The sequence below is a fragment of the Mustela nigripes genome, chromosome X, assembly GCF_022355385.1.
Source record: "Mustela nigripes isolate SB6536 chromosome X, MUSNIG.SB6536, whole genome shotgun sequence".
Taxonomy (NCBI): domain Eukaryota; kingdom Metazoa; phylum Chordata; class Mammalia; order Carnivora; family Mustelidae; genus Mustela; species Mustela nigripes.
The window spans coordinates 7,800,149-7,813,785 of NC_081575.1; the positions used below are offsets into that span (position 1 = coordinate 7,800,149).

Here is a 13,637-nt window from a genome sequence, read left to right on the forward strand (position 1 = left end):
GACACGACACTGGGAACCCGGAGATGGTGTGACACATCTTCCTCCCCTGGACTCTCCCACTCCTCCTGGGCCTCTTGCCTGCTGTCCCCGAGCCTCCACAGCCGCTTTCCGCAAACACGGTTCCAGGGAACGAATCGGCCTCAGCCCGAGAGAAGCACTTCAAGGAAGTTCCGTCCGGCCCCGCGTCTCCGGAGGAACGGCCGCGGCACCCCGCTAGGGAGAGCGGGCTTGGACGGCGGCGGAAAGCTTCTGGGCGAACGGGGAGCCCAGAGGCGGACGCTCCAATAAGGCCCACGCTCCCTCTCCTCTTCTTTTTCCTCTCCGTGGCCTCGAGCTCCCTCGCATCTGAGTGGAGCCCCGCGCGGGTGGCGGGGGCTTGCACGGCGCGCGGGGAGGGCCGGCGGGGTTGGAGCCCGCGCCGCCCGGCCGCCCGCCGGGCCTCGAGGGGGTTAACGGGAGTGCGGCGGGCCCGCTGCGGAGGGGTGTCAGCCGCCCGGCCCCCCGCCCCCCCCCCCCCCCCGCCCCCCCGCCCAGTCGCGGCAGGTTCGGTTCCCGGAGGCCGCTTCCGGCGGCCAGCGCGCCGGACGGTTCCCCGCTCTCCGGGCACCGGGCACCGAGCACCGACCGCGAGCTCAGCCCTCCTCGCCCTCCCCCGGGGCCGCGGGACGACTCATGCCCGGCGCTGGGGCCCACAGCCGCGACGGCCACGCGCGCTGCCTTCGCCCCGGCGACCGTCCTCCTCGGGGCCCGCGGTTCGCAGCCGGCGCACGGGGACGCCGGGCCGGCGGTGGCCCCGGAACCTCGCGACGCCCCGGAGCCCGACCACGCCCGCGCGGGCAGTCTCGGAGCCGGCGAGCCCGGGCGGGCGGGGGCGGCCACCGAGGGGGCGGCTGCCGGCGCGCGCGCGGTCCCCGGCCCATCGCGCCCAGGCTTCCCGCACCCGACCACCCACCCGCGAGGGGAGGCGGCGGGCAAAGGCAGGGGGCTGAACGCCGCGTTCCCGAGCGCTGAGAACTTACCCGGCGAGCGCGCCACCCGCAGCTTCCCCCGGAGGCGCCCGCAGCACCGGCCAGCCGGGAGGCGCGGGAGCCGGCACAGCCTCGGACCCGCGCGCCCGGGAGCGGGGGGCTCGGCGGCGAGCGCGGGCGGCGCCCCCAAGGGCAGGCAGATCCCCCACTGGAGCGGCTCGCCGCCGGGCAGCGCTCCTCGCAGGCAGGGAGAGGGAGGAGGGAAGGAGCACGGGGGCGGGGGTGGGGGATGGGGGGCGGGAGGCAGGCGCGGCCGCCCCTCTCCCGCACTTATCAATCACCCTGCAGATCAAATGGCCCCGCCGCGCTCCCGGGAGGGGCCTGTAGCCGCCCACAAAGGAGCCGCCGCTCCAGCTCTCGGACGAGCGCGGCGGAGCGCGGCTCGCGCCTCTCGGCCCCTCGCGCCGGGCACCCTGCCCCGCCCTTGCAGCGCCGGCCGGGGGCTGCGGCCGGGACTCGGTCAGGAGAGATGAGGATGGCCCTCGGTCGGTACCACATCCCCCGGGAGACTGAGACCACTGGGCGGAAGGTGCAGACCACGGGGAGGCCGCGAGCCCCGGAGCTGGACGCCGTCCGGGACGGCTGCTCCCCTAACTAGTCGGCGCCCAGTCGCCGAGTTCGGGGGGCCGATGTTTAAGGACCTCCTACGAGGATGGCCAACAAGGAATTTCCATATAATATGGAGCGAAGCGCGGCTTGGGCAAACGTGTTAACAGAAGCAAGCGCTTAGCAGCGTGCCAGTCCCTGTTTTCGTTTGATTCTTCCTATTCTGCGCGACGTGGCCCGGACCGACGGCGCGCACTGTGGACACCCCCCCCCCCCTTCCTTTCCCCTCGGGTTAGCAGTCCAGGTGGCCGCGATGCGACCACAGGAAGGCGCTCAGCCGAAGAGTCACTGTAGTTCCAGAGGGAGGTGCGGGGGTTCGCCAGGAACGTTGCCGCTGCCTTCAAGACCTGCCTTCCCCAGGGTGTTCGGCATGAACTTGCACTTGTGTTCGTGTCAGCGAGGAAGAGGGAGTTTCTCTGAAGGGCAGAAGACATTTCCCCCTCGATCCGGGAGGAGGGGGGCCTTCACGAACGCCCTCGCCGCCTCTGGTCCTTCCTACACCCCCTCCAGAGTCTGTAAAACCCCCAGTTGTTCGAATCTGCAGTTTGATGATGGAGGGGGGGGGGGCGATGAGAGGGACCCCAAGTTACAGCAAACATTAGCTCTCCCGCTAATGAATCTGCTTTAGGGTTTGTGTGTTTTCAAGGTTATTTCCTATACAATGAAGCCAGTTCTCGCTGCCCTGACTCCCACCACATTCTTATCCTTACCCTGGGGCGGGGGTGGGGGGTTGGGGGGTGGGGGCTGTCTTTTGTGCTTTTCCCCACTCTTTTCATAACGGTTTTCTAAGGAGCGGGTGCTGGGCCTTTTGAAGAGAAAATTACTGGTAATCTTATCTTGTGACTGTATGCAAAGTTTACTTTTGGAATAGTCCAGAGAATTATCTCGTATAATCTTAGCTCTGAGGTTTTAAGGATCATTGCTGCTCCTTTCACTTCGTTCCTTTTGGGATTTCCCTGCCATTCAGATCAACAATTTGGGCATAACAGCGTTCTCACATGGGCACAGGAGCAGACTATTCACAGTTACTTACTCAGAAACATTACCCTGTTTCATTAATGTCCTTTTTCGTGCAAAATACTAACCGCACTCTTTGCCACAGACTACAGCTGTGATCTGGGCACATCATATTATTACTAACTAGGAAAAGTTAATGCTGTTTCCTCTGTGTCTTTACCACCTTTCTGACTGTTTCATCTTTTCTTGTAGTTATTTAATGGGTGCTATAAACAACCACAAAACACAGAGCTAAGAGGCTATTCAAAGGCAGAAATAATGAGACAGTCATGCTGGAAAAAGGAGACAGTTTACTGAGAACGGTGGTGTGTCTCCAGCCAAAGGGAACACACACACACACAAAAGCAGTAACTTGTATGCAGATTAGATGAGGAACACAGTGGCAATGATAAAAACCGACATTTTATTTTTGATCCGGTAGAAACATGTAAAATATGGCATGCATCAATTTTAATTAGCCTTGGAAGCAAGGCTAATGTGTTTACCAGCCCTCAGAAAAGCATTCAGCAGGCTGCCTTTCCACAGGGGACCACACTGATGGTAAGATAAAAGGAGAAAGAGCCGATTTTTCTTTTCGTCAGCATACAGTTTTCCAGTAGGGGGGTAGCTGTTCCGAAGGGTGTCGTGAACACACACACACACAGACAGGATGACGAGCAACACAAAACTTTGTGTGAGGGCTGCGGCATAGATAATTACGGTAGGAGAGAGCTCCAAGTGTGTGAGTTTCAAATGTAACAATTTATTTGAAAGTTTCTTTGTACTGACTTTTCTAAAAGTTTCTGCATTAGGGGAAAATGCCCTGCTATACTTGAATATCAAAGACATGCATATTAATGTACTTTTGTTAATGAGTAGAAGTGGCATTGTTAATTCTTTGGTGTAGTGACCTTATAAACATCTCTTTCTGTGCTCTCTTTTCTAGTGATCATTTTATCTTATCCATGGGCTTAGAGATGCTTGACTGCGATGCCAGTAGGGAAACAGAGCAAGAAAATGAAATTTTTCTTTTCATTCTAAGATTCAGGGAAAACCAGAAATTTCACCTAGAATTAACCAAAAAACAAACATGTGCATGCATTTCTAAGGTGATGCAAATGTTGCCCGATTACTGTGTAGTGCACAGTTTGAGAATGTTATTTTTCTACCTTCTCTGCACCTATGCAGAGCTGGAAAGCTCTTAAAAAAAAAAAAAAAGACAAAGTAGGAACCTCATGCAGAGCGAGTAATTCTAAGACAGATATGAGATGTTCTCAGAGTAGACTCTCTTTGGAATCAGAGGTTTCAAAGATTTCAGACAGAGACAAATTCCTAAATAAAGAAACGCAGCACAGAGGACATGCCATTAATACCGGTTTATTCATAGTTTAGAGGATACTGTAGACTTCGGTTCTGCAATGCTATTGAGAGTGTGGATATTTTTAAATTCAATTCCATTATTTTGATTATTTTGGCAGGTATGTTGGCTTGGTTGGTAGAGTGCTGGGCCAGGACCCAAATAGTTTGTCTTTTAATCCAGCACACCTCCAAACCCTCAGAAACCTGGGTTCAAATCTCACTTCTTCCTCCGACTTGCAGGGGAGACCTGAACTGGCACCTCTGTCAGTTTCCCCATGTGGAAAACTGGGTGCTAGAACCTGCCATGTGCAGTCGGTAGAGATGGGATTTGTGCAAAAGCCCCGGAAAAGTGCGAAGCGGTGCATACATACAAAGGGAAATCTTGACACGAGGGATTCCTAAACTCACTTCTTAAAATAACTAAATTATACAAAACCAGTGATTTTAGTGAGAAAGCAACATTTTAACTGAAATTGGATAATGAACTCATGATTAGGAAGCTATTTACGATTTTGGTTGGCATTCTATGATGTCGCACATTCCAATGGAAACAAAAACATTCCACCGTTTCCCTCGATTGTTCCATATATATATACATATATATATATATATACATACATATTTGATGTATATAGAATGTGTATGTATGTATAAACAGCTTACACTTATTTAACAAATACAAGCAAATCAAAGGAACACGATCTGCACTATGACCCAGCAACAGGGTGAGAGGGAGACCCTAGGCTCCCTGATGCCCTGCTTTGTGATCTGCTTGGGTGTTGAAGCAAGAGCTTCTGGAACCAATTCTCCTTGTCCTAGCCATGTGTCCTGAAATATTCCATCGCTGTATACTTTAAAAATCGCCAGCCATGGCCTACTAAATTGACTTCATGAATGACTAATAGGTTGGATCTCAGAGGTCCAAAAACACTGACCTACAGAATCCGGAAGGGGAGGAAGGAAAAGAAAAGAAGTAGAGGAAAAAGAAGTTAAGGAAATACTTACGGTGCTCAACCAATTGTGTCGAGTGTCACTTAGCGATGCAATCTCCTCCCTGAAGGTTCTAGAGCCTCGAGCCTCGTCCTTACTGATGGAGTGGGGTGATTCATCAGTAAGAACTATATTTAAGCTCACTGGCCTTGGGAATGAATATACATGGCAAAAGCCACAGATTTTGCAGATAAGGCTTAGGACAGCCTTAGCAGGTATTTCATTTATCCTGACACATTTCATCCTGTTAATCTCCCTGGAGCTGGAAGTGATATTTTGGTCTGGAGTTACAACCTAATGCGTCCAGGAGGAAACCAAATTTATTGGGTTCGACATTGCACATTATTGGAACGATATAATGCAGTTGAGCCTCTGTACTAAGTTTTGTTGATTTTATTTATGTATTTATGTTTGACTAGTATAAATATATGGTAAAGTATGTGCTGTAATGGAGAGTTTAGTGCTGACTCTGCTGGAACAGTCAAAAATGTCTGCTCACAAGATGCCCAGTTCTAAAGACTTACAGCCCAAAGAGCAGCGACTAAGGATTTGCATTAAGTATTTCTGATTTTTTTTAAAAAGTCATCATTCGTGGAGGGGACCAGGCTATTAATATTCAAAAATAGCGAGGATGGCACACTCCAGATCTAGCCTGAAGTTGTGATTTGCACAAAACGAAGCAAGGTAGAAATTGTGGGTTCAGAGGGGGGGTGAGTGAAATCTAGAAAGTAAATAAAATCATTTCCAAGTAGTAGCTGAGTGCAGCATTCAACCATCATTGCAAATCAATGAGAGGAGAATGGATTTTTTTTTTTTTTTTTTTCTTTAGTCTTTATGAGTTATTACTCGGATGTGGTTTCAGTTCTTTTTTCTTCCCTCCATTTTTCTTCTCCTGGGAAGTTTCCTAAATGACATGACAAGGCTACCTGGCATGCACCTTATTCACCCAATGATTGCAGGTGGGGTCACCCAGAAGTCAAATGGGATGGCTCCGGAACGTATGTCCAACTTTTGCCTCTGTCTGTGGCCATATTGTGCTTCCTGGGCAGATTAAAAAGAAAAAAACAAAGCTTCAGATTCCATGACATTAGATATCCCTGAGGCTTTCTCAGAAAACCTAGCCCAAAGTCTCTCTGGAGTGGGGGAACCATATGGAGTTTCTTGTAAGCACTTTGGAGCAACCCCAGGAAACCATGACAGACCTAGAGACATAATCACCCACGGATTTGTCCCCCAGCGTGGGCATCACCACAGCAACTGGTGTGCAGTAGTGGGGTCCATGTCATTTTATTAATATTTTGAAAGAAAGCAAAAGCAAGCTTATTGCTTGCTACACATCAATGCTTCAGAATAATGAGCTCAGTGTGCTGAACCCTTAGCTCTTTATATAAAGATCTAGTTGGCACAGGTCAGGAAATGGCACTATTGGAACTAGAGAACTCATTTGCCATCCTTTAAATATATTGAATTGTTTTATTTTAAAGCATTTTTCCCATGACATTTTTTCCTATGACGTATATCATAAGATGTGTACAGTATTATGAAATGATGAGTGCTGGTTATTGTTTGCAGCAAGCATGGACAATTGTCACATGAATGAATCCATGTTCTGCTCACGATTTAAAAAAAAATTTATTTATTTAAGTAATCTCTACACCCCAATGTGGGGCTCGAACTCATGACCCTGAGGTCAAGAGTTTCATGCCCTACTGACTGAGCCAGCCAGGAGCCCCTCTGCATACACTTTTTGTAAAATATAATCATCAGTCAACCTAAGATAACTTCTATCTCCTCTTTTAAAGATTTTATTTATTTGAGAGAGAGAGAGAGAGAGAGAGAGAGAGGGCGGGGGGCAGGAGAGGGAGAAGCCGCCTCCCCACTGAGCAGAGAGCCCAAAGTGGGGCTCGATCCCAGGACACTGGGATCATGACCTGACCTGAAGGCAGATACTTAACTGACTGAGCCACCCAGGCGCCTCTAACTTCTATCTCTTGAATACAAATAAACAGTACAAAACAATTTTAGATAATCCTGAGTCCCCGCTGTAAAGTTCCAGTTGCTTGGAATTCAAATATATGATTTACTCAAGGGTCTGAACAGAGCTGCTATGATTTACATTGATAATATTGGAATGTATTAGACTACAACCAAATTCGTTTATTATGCCTGCTATGGCCACTAGCCAAGTTCAATCTTGAGCTATAGTAATGTCAAATTGTGCATCATCACTGACCTTTAAATAAGTGGTTTATCTAAAATAAAGTCTAGGAACATGAGTGAACCATGATACCCATGTGGCCTTAAATTACCAAATTCTTTTTTTTATTTTTTTTTAAAGATTTTATTTATTTATCAGAGAGAGAGAGGGGGAGAGAGCGAGCACAGGCAGACAGAGTGGCAGGCAGAGGCAGAGGGAGAAGCAGGCTCCCTGCCGAGCAAGGAGCCCGATGTGGGGCTCGATCCCAGGACGCTGGGATCATGACCTGAGCCGAAGGCAGCTGCTCAACCCACTGAGCCACCCAGGCGTCCCAAATTACCCAAATTCTTGATCCATTTTCAGTATTAATATTCATTAACACCTCAAATAATTTTTTAAAATTCCTGTGACATATTAATATGACAAATATTCTATGCAGAAAGTTCTCAAAATACAGGGGAGTAGGGCAAGTGATCTACAATTACACTTTGCAGATGTACAAAGTTGCTTGCATGCATGTTCAATTGTTATCTTTCATTGAAATACCAAAGTAATTAGTCATCTTTAAGAATTTTCTACTTGTAAAATGTCAGTGATTATTTTGGGTCGATGTTGACTAAAAGCACTTGATAGCCTAAGAATTTGTCTTTTATATGTCTGCCTGCCTGCCTTCCTCTCCTCTCTCCTTTTTCTTCTTAAAGTTGGTCTGCGAATTCCTTCCTCCACAATCAGATGTTTTGTCAAAGAAAACTATGAACAACACCACAGGCAGAAGTCTATCTCCCAGGAAAATGATCATTGCAATGGGCCAACACCGCAGAGAGGTTTCCCCCAGAAAGATGCCATCGTGATTGCTGTTTCCACTTGAGTTGTCCCTTGGCTAGTAGAATGGTAGTGCTGGGCGGGGCTTTGGATGGGAAGGTCTAGGGACACCACCGGCATCCACCTCCTCTGGGCTCTTGGTACAGCGGCAGGTTTCTGGGCCCTGCCCCAGACTCGCTGAATGGACTTCTCTGAAGGTGCAGCCAGGGAATGCTGTTTGTGTAAGATTCTCCAGGGACTTTGATGCAAATTGCAGGGCCAATTCTAGCAGGGAGAGAGAGAGAGAGCACACAAGTGCGCACCAGTGGGGTAGGTAAGGGCCAGAGGGACAGGCAGACTGAGCAGAGAGCCCGATGCAGGACTAGATCCCAGGACCACAGGGTCATGACCTGAGCCAGAGGCAGATGCTTAACTGGCTGAGCCACCCAGGTGCCCCTGCTACTTTAGTTTTAAAATTGTTTTGTGTTTTTTTTTTTTTTTTCAGTGACAATCAGCTTTAAAATTTAATGCAGCAAATACACTTTGCTTAGGAACCATGTTACAGTAGGCCTGTAAGAAGTGGCTTGCTGGTCAGCCACATGAAGAGACAACATTTTATTTCAAACTCTTTTGACTGCAAGTTTATTGCTATTTATTTGTGCTTTGGGTGATAAACTATATAAAATGGAAAAAAATGCTTGATAAATACTTATTGAATTGAAGGGAAGAAAAGAACACAGACCTTGCTGTTGAGTTGGAAAAGATTTCCTTTCTTATCAGCATATCGATGCTAAAATCGCAAATTTAATGGAATCTGAAGTAGCTTAGTTTTCATGTTATCCTTTCCTTTCCTGGGTCAGCTGAATCGTTATGAAGACATTGCAGAGAGACCAATGTCCATAATAGTTTTTCTTTTGCCTTTTGCTTTCTTCTTCAAGATTTTGAGCAAAGTTATATAAACCCTTCGGAAAAGGCTTTGGCGCGGCGGGGGTGGGTGGGTGCTGAGGGTGCCACGTGAGGGCTTGAAACTCTCTTGACCTGTAAGTGTCAACTTCAAGAAAATTTCTGCTCGAAACTTTGAAGATAAAATAGAACATCTAATTAACATTTAGGAGTGGAAGATATATATCCATTTCAAGTAACCTGACCTGGATTTCAGCAGAGGATCTCTTCTTGACACATTTGTAACTCATTTTAATTGCTAATAGGTACTGTGTGTACACACCCAAGGCAGAATGGGGGTTAACCTCGCAGAGTTCCAAAGGTGAATTAACTTGAAATTAAACAATAAATTTTTGTGAAGGGACATTTCATTTGCAATCTTCTAATACTGCATCAGATGCGTATGATTGACAAGTACCGATTATCCAAGAAAGTTGGAAGGACTAGTGGCATTTTGTGCTTCATCTGTATTACTATAAATATTTTCAAGGGGAATTGGGTGACTTCAGGGTATGAAGCATGGTGATGGGCTTTGGAGCCGTACAAAACTAGGTGGGAATCCCAGGTTGGCCACCTAACCGGAAGCATGAGTCTGGGCAGGTTACTTAAGTTCTCTGAGTCCTGCTTTCCTCTTTTGTGAAGTCTGGGCAATTCTGCTGATTTTGTGAATATTGTGAGAAATAGAAAACAGATACGAAATTTTTCATATTGTGCCTGACATTTAGGAGGTGAAGGGGGAACCATGTTCTCCTTCTGGTGTCCTTAGCTTGGTCCATAGAGTAAGGAATACCGTCTTTTTGCCAAGAAGAAGAAGAGAGGACTTATGGGCACTCGTGCTGGCTCTCTCTCTCTCTCTCTCTCTCAACCCCCAAAAGAGAAGTGACCTTGCAAGTGAATTTGAGTAAAGAATCTGAATAAACTTAGCTCGGTCCCTTTTGTGTTCTCTCTCTTTTAGGTCTACTTACCTGTAGAATATGGCTAGCACTGCCTGGAATTGGGTGGCTGAATTAAGTTGAATTGACTGTGGCCATAGACCTCACTAGCTTATTGAATTCAAGGTTAATAGTATGAAGCTGATATTTTGATCTCCACGAACCTGATGCTTTCATTTACTTCTCAGTAGGTGCGAACTGAAGGAGCGGACTGTGTGGGGCATCGGGCAGGCTCAGTCGGTAGAGCATATGACTCTTGATCTCAGGGTTGTAAGTTCAAGCCCCATGTTGGGTGTAGACCTTACTTAAAAATAAAACATTGTTGGGGTGCTTGAGTGGCTCAGTGGGTTAAGTGTCCGACTCTTAGTTTTGGTTCAGGTCAAGATCTCAGGGTCCCGGGACTGAGCTCTGCACAGGCACCGTGCTCAGTGGGGAGTCTGCTTGAGATTCTCTTCCTCTCCTTCTACCCCTCCCTGCCACTCTCTCTCTCTCTCTCTAAAAGAAATAAATCTTTAAAAAATTTTTTAAAATTCTCAAAAAGGGGCGCCTGGGTGGCTCAGTGGGTTAAGCCTCTGCCTTCGGCTCAGGTCATGATCTCAGCGTCCTGGGATTGAGTCCCGCATCGGGCTCTCTGCTCAGCGGGGAGCCTGCTTCCCCCCTTCTCTCTCTGCCTGTCTCTCTGCCTACTTGTGATCTCTGTCAAATAAATAAATAAATAAAACCTTTAAAAATTTTTCTTAAAAAATAAAGGAGCAAACAGCTATCACTCCCAAATTGCCAACAATAGACAATCAAAAAATTGAAGCTGCTGTTATCATAGCTTTCTATAGTAATTCGATCTCACAATACCAGATGTCTCTACTCCAATGCACTGTTTATGGGACACTACCATATACTCTGATTCTTTATTCCTTAATTGGGAGGAAAAAAATGCCCATTGCTATCTTTTACCTAAGTGAACAACATGATTTGTCAAAACTGAAATTCTTTCTACAATTTCAAAGGCAGAAGAAATACTATGTTTGGTGCTTCTTCCAGTTGAATGCTGCTTGGTCATACATTGTATACACTCCTTGTAAACTCAGAAAATGCCCGATATATCAAAAGTAACAGAGTTTAGGGGCGCCTGGGTGGCTCAGTGGGTTAAGCCGCTGCCTTCGGCTCAGGTCATGATCCCAGGGTCCTGGGATGGAGCCCCGCATCGGGCTCTCTGCTCAGCAGGGAGCCTGCTTCCCTCTCTCTCTCTCTGCCTGCCTCTCTGTCTACTGTGATCTCTGTCTGTCAAATAAATAAATAAAATCTTTAAAAAAAAAAAAAGTAACACAGAGTTTAGAAGTATTATGAGGGGATAATGTTTGTCATAGGGAGACCAACCCTCCCAATGTAGCTTCAGCTGGTTTGTGAGAGAGAGGGAGAGAGACAGACAGAGACAGAGAGAGACAAGAGCAGAACATACAGAGAATACCATCGCAAACACCTCTGTTCCCGCCACCAAAATGGATGATGGAAAAAAGACCTAAAGCAAATCCAAACAATATTAATATAAAAGAAATATGTGAAGATTCAGATGACATCTCACCCCTTTCTCCTCTGCCCACAGGGACCACATTGATGTGTATATTTCCGGTCCCTTTTGTGTATCTTTACATATAAATGTGTATATATTTATGTATATTTATGTATTCATCCATGAACAATATATAGGCTCGTTTTGTGAAGAAAACACCATATGTGTCATTCTTCATTTTTCTAATTTAACATTTTTAAAACTCTCCATGTTGATGCATAGGAATCCTTTGATTCAGCTTAACTGTGAATTAATAGTCATCATATAAATGTGTCAAATTAGATTTACCCATTCCCCGATTGATAGACATCTCAGTTGTTTCCATTTTCCCCCCATTTTTAAAACCACCAATAGGAACAACCCACGTCCTTGTTACGAATGCCTTTACCTGTCACTTGTCTTCAGTGTTCTGAGCGGGCACTGGTTTTCCTTCCATAGTGTAGACGCCAGATTTCTTTTTCTGCAGGGCATCTTATGCTGTTTCTGACCATGTATTGAGTTCTTTTATTCACTGTTTACTTTTTTTAAAGTAAGCTCTGCGCTTAAAGTAGGGCTGGAACCCAGGATCCTGAGATCAAGAGTCATATGCTGTGTTCACGGAGCCAGCCAGGCGCCCCTCTGTGTTTACTTCTTGAAGATGGTGGCCTCCCCCATTGACTGAACGTGTGTATGGCAGTGACTGGAACATAGCGTGTACTCACTAATGCTTGTTGAGTGAATGAATGGAATGAAAACAACAAATAAGTGACTTTCTTTAAGGTGAATCTGCTCCGTCCTTTACACAAAGAGGCTTCTGGCAAGTCTGCACCATGGCTTAGCTAAAAATACCCGACCTGTCTGGCTCCCTGTAGTACATGTGGCTTCGATTTAAGCTCACATTTCTGCTGGGTGCTGTGTAGTAGGCCAAGAAACCAGACCCCCAGATGGGCATGTCATTTCCCTGAATCCTGGAATCACTGGTAATAGAAGTGACTGTCATTCTTTTAAAATATAAAGTTGTCCCCAGAAGTCTTCAGACAGACCTTAAGACAAGCAAGAGCTACTGCAGCCTTTCCATGTCTGTTCTCCATTGCTTGCTTAGGCAAAGAAACCAGATTTTCACTCTAGCCTGTGCCAGAATCAAGACGATCATTGCCGCACGTGTTCGTGGCTAAGCACGACTCTGTGACTGAGTTCTGGCTAAGGAGAGCGGAAGTGTCCGGGAGTGAGTGGAAGCTGTATTTAAAGGGGGAAGCTGAGGAGGTCTGCTGGCCTATGGCATTTTCCCTTTGTTGGTCACTATGTCTGGTTGTAAGTAGTCCCTGGGTCAGTGAGGGCCTCTGGATATTTTGAGCTGGGTTTCCTGATGGGCCTGTTTGTATTCAGCTAGGGGCTCGCTGACCCCTTCCTACAATCCATCACTCAAGCCTGTTTGCCTATAAGCAGCCTCTACTTCTTGTTCTGTTCTGCAGTCATCCTGGACCATAGAGACTACGGTTCTCTAGGATAGAGGAACAAGTCCCCGGAAGGGACTCAGGTCCCTAAGGGCCAAGGGGAACCATCATAACAGCCCTCAACTGTTTACCTTTTTCTTTAATGTGAGAACTAAACTTCTAGAGTCAGGTGACACTAATCCAAACAGATACATTTAACTAAAGCAATATCATCCTAACAATCTTGCCATTTACTAGTAAATATCTCGACCTGCTGGTACAGTGCCGTGCAGTAGCTGTGTAAACCTCAGCAGCTCTGTCTCACCACTAAGCTTTTCTCTTCTATGGAACAGCAGGATAAGCTCAAGACTGACATCTTTGTCTGTTAGACAGTCCTGTGACCATATTTAAATATAATCGCTCTGGATGGTGAAACTAGCATTAGTCAGAAATGAAGCCCGTCTTTATAGTTTGGCAAAAAGCTCATTAATTGGATTTTTTTTTTTGATCGTTTGAATGCAGACTAGCCTGAAGTTTATCTTTGTACTATCAAAAAAAAAAAAAAAAAAAAAAAGCCCCTAAACAAATCTGCAGGGTAATTGTTGGCTTACTTTAGAAACTAACTGCTTTCTAATTGAAAGTTGGCAGCTTCCTATTTGCATAGAAACAGTTAATGTACTAACTTTCAATTATTTTTAAAAATCCATTTACTAAAACAGTCTGACAGTGGGGGGCCTGGCGGCCTCAGTCGCTAGATCATGCAACTCTTGATCTTGGTGTTGATAGTTCGAACCCCACGTTGGGTGA

At 46.7% G+C, this 13,637-nt stretch overlaps 1 protein-coding gene and 1 long non-coding RNA gene across 5 annotated transcripts in view; one reads left to right on the top strand and one right to left on the bottom strand.

Annotated features, from left to right (window-relative positions):
- The window catches only part of SLITRK2 (SLIT and NTRK like family member 2), an 8,704-nt gene extending 7,580 nt beyond the window's left edge, over positions 1 to 1,124 (bottom strand). For all 4 annotated transcript variants that reach the window (XM_059385321.1, XM_059385317.1, XM_059385320.1 and 1 more), the window contains exon 1: positions 1,020 to 1,124. The gene's annotated coding sequence lies outside the window, so the exon portion shown is untranslated. The remainder of the gene's footprint in view (positions 1 to 1,019) is intronic.
- The window catches only part of LOC132007235 (uncharacterized), a 198,045-nt gene that overhangs the window by 2,671 nt on the left and 181,737 nt on the right, over positions 1 to 13,637 (top strand). The gene's annotated exons all lie outside the window — the stretch shown is intronic.